Source organism: Cynara cardunculus, assembly GCF_001531365.2.
Source record: "Cynara cardunculus var. scolymus isolate 2C chromosome LG 13, CcrdV1, whole genome shotgun sequence".
Taxonomy (NCBI): Eukaryota; Viridiplantae; Streptophyta; class Magnoliopsida; order Asterales; family Asteraceae; genus Cynara; species Cynara cardunculus.
The window spans coordinates 28,728,940-28,734,672 of record NC_037540.1 but is presented as its reverse complement, the minus strand read 5'-3'; positions in this window follow the sequence as shown (position 1 = coordinate 28,734,672).

Genomic DNA, 5,733 nt, shown 5'->3' with positions numbered 1-5,733 from the left:
TATCATTTGGGTCATGGATTACCACCATCAAATGAACACTTTTACATGTTTTTGGTGTATAATCTCACCTTGATTCTCAAAGTTTTCGAAACCCATGAAATAGATGATGAATAATGCAAGAAAATGGGTTTTTCTTTCCAAAACAAACAAGAAAATAAAGAAGAGTTGAAGGTATTACCTTGTATTGTTTGAGATTATTGTTGAAGCTTCAAAAACTTGCCAAGATGATGAAGATTATGATGAAAATCGGCTGAAATGAGGATGGAGAAGTGGATGATCTTCAAAGAGACTCTTGGGTTTAAGGAGAGAGAGAGGAGAGRGTTTTTGGAATTTGAATGAAAAATTATGAGGATTACAGGGAAAATGAAAGTATTTATATGTGGGTTTAGGGAGGGAAATGGGGGGAGAATGGCCAGCCATAAGGGCCCAAGCCCACCCTCACACAATTTTTTTTTATCAAAGAAAGCCCAAAAATGCACAAAAGGCCATTTTCTCAATTTTGACATTTTTTCTACACTTTAAAAGTCCACGATGACTATATTTATTTAGATAGAAAGGTTTATATCTAAAACACTAAAACTTAGTGTTTTATATATATTGGGTATAAATTAGAGTATTTGGTACTGTATAGGACGTTTCAGATAATTTCGAGCCGAAACCGGACTTTCTAAGCAACTGCCGGAAAATTCTTAAAATTTTTTACTAAACTAACCTAACTAATTCCTAATCTATAAATTAACTTCAATAACACTAATATAATCTTAATAAAAGCTAACCTGGGATTCCGAATTTGACTGCTGTCACAGGTAATAACAGGTATGATAACAATAACTGGTATGGATCTTATTATGTTTATAATCATCCTGTTAAAAACACGAAAAAGAACATATCTAATAAAAATAGATGGTTTGGAAGTTATAACATCCCGCAACCTGATACTAACAAAGAAGGACCCAAGTTTGTTTGGGTACCAAAATCTGTATGATCTTATTTTGTAGGTGCGTCATTACTGTGCTGATCAGAGATTCATACATATGATGCACAATTTCAGGGCGAGTTGTAATTTGTCCAACTAAGGCTTCTGAAAAACACAGTTCAGGACTCGTGCTTTACTGAGTGTGGTTTCTAAACACCCAGTTTATGACCCGTGCTAAAAATGTTTCCATTTTTTTATTTTGAGCTGAATCGAAACATTTCTTAAATCTATTTTCTAGGGGGAGTCTCTAAAAATTTTTGAATAATGTTTTTCGGAAAGTGAATTTTTTTTAAGGAAACGAGTACATTTTCTGAACAGATATTTCCTGAGATTTTACTTGTGTAATTTCTCATTGTACATAACTCTAATACATGTTTCAACTATTCTTCAACTGTTATTATCACATCTCTTAAATAATATCATTTTCGGTGATAATACACTCGTTTGTAATCAAATTTTGTTTTTCTGGTTTTTTTTTCTTTGATCGATATACATTCTATAACTCTTTGAATTTTCAGAATCTGTAAACTTGTACTTACAGATCTTCATTCATTTCTCTCGCATACTAAATAATCTGATTTCATATATCATTCCTTGTTTGATTGTGCTTAAAAGCCAAATATCTTGATCAATTTCTTATCTAATCATTGTGCTTTATTTGCAATAACATTTTGATCAATCATTGTGATCAACTGAGCATACTGTAAATTTTTAGGAGGGACTGAGTGCTTAACAGAAATATCTCTATGGAATGTCAGAACCGACAAACCTACCTAAGAGGACAACCATATCTGAGTGAGCTTAAACTTAAAAAGGGTTTGTATGCTGAGATTAAAATGAAAAAGAGAGGGGTAGTTGTTGTGAGCCAAAAGAATTGATGAGAGTTGTGTCAGGATTAAAAGAATACAAGAATCTTGTTCCAAACTTCAAATTACCAGGCCAATTCTTGTCACAACCCCACCAGCTACTCATTTATCTCTCAATAGATAAGTATTTCAATAACACTTGGGGCACGCAACTCACAATCTATCAATTTCTCATTAGGAGAAAGTTGATGTTGGGTTCAAGATTGTGCTAAAATGATTGTATTCAAGTTCTCTCATTTTGTAATAGTTATCTGTATTTCTTTCTTAGTATAAATAGTGTTTTGTAGCTTAATTGTAATTAGTACATGCTAATCACTTTGTAATTCTCTCTCAAGAAATATCATTTCTAAGCTTGGTGAAAATCTCTCTCTCCTCTCAATTGTGTTCTTGAAGATTTGTCTGATTTGTATGATAATTGGGATTCACAATTGGTATCAGAGCATAGGAGCAGCAATTTGATAGAAGGATTACATGAATTTCAAGGAATTTTGCACGAATTTTCTGGATTTTTAGTCACTGTTCATCGCTAGGTTTTTGTGTTCTTCATGTTCTTGATCGGATTTCACAATTTCTACTCTAATATCATCATTTTTTATTGTTAATTGTTAAAATTTGAAGTACTAGATTCGCTATTACATACTGAACATCTTTGATTCACACGATTTTGAATTTTAATCAAGTTTTGAACCATTTTTGGCAGATTTTTGAGTTTACGAAAACTTTCTATTTCTTAAAAAGGTTCATAATTTTTCAAGTTTTGATCCAAATATTTGGTGAAAAGTTGTTAAAATTGTGTTTTTGATTGAAGGTAAATCGTATAACTCTTGATTGATTTAGGATAAATCGCTTAGTTCTTTATGCGATTTAAGACTTGGTGAATCTGTGTGAATTTTATGTGTGCGATTTAAAGGTAAACTGGGTAACGCTGTGAGCGATTTAGTGTTAAATCGCTTGTAGTTGTGTGCGATTTAGTATTAATCCGATTGTAACATTGTGTGATTTAATGTGCGATTTAATTATCCGCTTGAGACTTTGATTGTTTTAATATTCATCATATTGTGGTTTAAGCGATTTAGTGTTTGAGCGGATTTTGACTTTGACTATTCTTGTGCGAACTTTGACTTGTATTGTCAAGGGATTTGTAAATTTGACTTTCATTAGTATTGATCAAATTATATTTTGTTGACTTGTTTGACTTGCTGACTTTGTGTGTCCGTATTGAGATTTGTGAATTGTTGAAATATTAACTAAGTGTTTTGTCCGGATATCTAATCCGGATAAACTGTGTTTTGCTCAGAGTTGACAAACTTAGTTGTCCAGATATCTAATTCGGATAAGCTTGTCCGGACTTCTAATCCGGATAAGTCTAAGTGTTCAATTTTTCTAAGTGTGAATGTGTGTAAATTCTTTATGTGCGAATATTTTGAAATATTATTGAATTTTAATCCTTCAAATCAAATTTTGGACTGCAAAAGATCCAAAATCATTTTAATCAGATAAAATGAGTTCGAGAGAAGCTATGGCTATTGGTACTGATACCAAGCCACCAATTCTATTCAGAGAAGATTATAACCAATGGAGAGACATATTTCTCAATTTTATTGAACGCATGAAAGAAGGAGAGCTAATAATGGAATCTCTAATGGAAGGACCAGCCGTATTCTGGAGAGAAACACCTGCTATTCCTACTTGCTCAGAGTGTGATCAAAGAAAAATCCAGATATATAGCTGAAGAGAAAGAAAGAGCACATGCAGATGTATTGTGCAAATCATATATGATGCAAGCGCTGACTAATGACATCTATACAAGCATCGATAGTCATAAAGCTTCTGGACATAGCATGTGGATGCAGATAGAAAAGATGATGATGGGTTCTAAAGTGGGAACTCAGTTAAAAATCACAAACTGCATTTCTGCTTATGAGGAATTCAAGGCTAGAGAAGGTGAGATCCTTGATGATGTGTATGACAGGCTAACCAGACTGCTGAATGACCTTACAAAGAATGGAATTTCTAAAACTGTTATTGAAGTAAATATTAAATTCCTCAGCAATTTACAACCGGAGTGGGAGCCTTATGCTAATCATATCCGATTTAATAAATCCTTATCTGATATCGATATTCACGAGGTTTATGAAACTCTGAAACAGAATGAGGAAGATGTTTTAGAGGCCAAAGATTTCAAGAAGAAAATAAAAAAGGAAGTTACTAATTCTTTGGCCTTTGTTTCTGAAAAGAAAAATAAAGTCAGATCTGGTAAGCAAGTAAAAGAGGTCAGTCAGACAAGCGAGTCGTCAAGTGAAAGTAGTGACAACTCTGAATCGGACTCAGAGATGAATGAATTTAAACAGGCTATGGCAATGCTGACCAAAGCCTTTCAAAAGAAGTTTCAGAAGAAACCGCACTTAAATAATCAAAGATTCTCTTCGGGTTCAAAATATGAGTTTAAAGACAAATTTGGAGAAAAGAAGAAGTATGATGAGAAGAGATACGAGAAAAAGTATGAAAAGAAACCTGAAGAGAAGAAGAAGTTCGTGAAAGGAGTGGCAGATGAGAACACCAAATGCTACAACTGTGGCAAATTGGGACATTTTGCTGTTAACTGCAGAAACGCGGTTACAAGGAATACCGACTATTATAAAAATAAGTTTCTTCTGTCAAAACAAAGAGATGCGGGAAAGGCATTGATGGTTGAAGATGACCATTGGCTGAATTTAACTGATGAGGAGGAAGAGTCAGAAGTTGTGGCTCACATTTGTCTGATGGCAAGGACTGAAATAGATTCTTCTGATGAGTATGAAGAGGAGAATGCTGAGCTGAATGAAGAGGTATTGGAAAACTCATGCATATATCAGATGCAAAAGATGATGTCCAAACTTCAAAGTTTTCAGCAACAATTAAAATCTGAAAAACAGCGTACAAATAATCTTGAAAAAGATTTACAAACGCAAAAAGAAAAATACATCAAGCTTTTTGATGAAAATGCTGAAAATTTTGATTGGGCACAATCTTTATTATCTAAATCAAAATCTTTTCATGAAAAATCCAACATCTTAAAATCTGAATTATCTGACTCAAAGGACAAATATAAATCGTTAGAATTTGTGAATGAAGAATTAATTTTTAAAATAAGTAAGCTTGAGTTGCAAATTAAAGATTTAAATGAAAAACTAAATGCTAAAGAGGAACAGTTATATAAGATAGGCCAAACTGATCAAACAATTTTTCTAAACAAACCCCTTGAGACAAGATTTTCTAACCCTCGGGAAGGGTTAGGTATGAAAATCCAATTTTTTTAGGAAAAACTTTATACTATACCCCAACTCTATATAAATTTGAATATCTTGATTGTGGTCCCGAGTTTCAAATAAAATTTATAAAATCTTCTGATGAAGTAGAAGAACAAGAGGATTTTAACCGGAAAAGAAAAGACAAAATGCAAGTTCCGTTTGATTATACAAATTTAAATGACAGCTATAAAACACAAGTCTCTACACTTTCAACTGATTATTTTCACAGCTATTCAAAAGCAAAGCTTGAATCTAAACCTGTTGAACCAAAACCTTATACACCAACATTAATTTTAGAAAAACAAGTGGTTCAGTTAGAGAAGATTTTGAATGAAGAAAGACTTCCATTTAATAAACAAAAACAAGAATTTCTAAATAAAATTGAAAATTTAGAAAAATTTAAAGTCAAACCGGAACGAGTTGAGTCTGAATATTTTTCATGTACAAAATCTTTAAGTGACACTTCTGAATCAGAAGAATTAAATGTTTCAAATGAAGAAATCAATTTTTCTGACATCTTGAACTCAGATAATTGTGTAGACGATGAGATTGATCAGTTTGATTTCTCGAAGAAACTTCCTAGTCACGAAGATTTTATTGT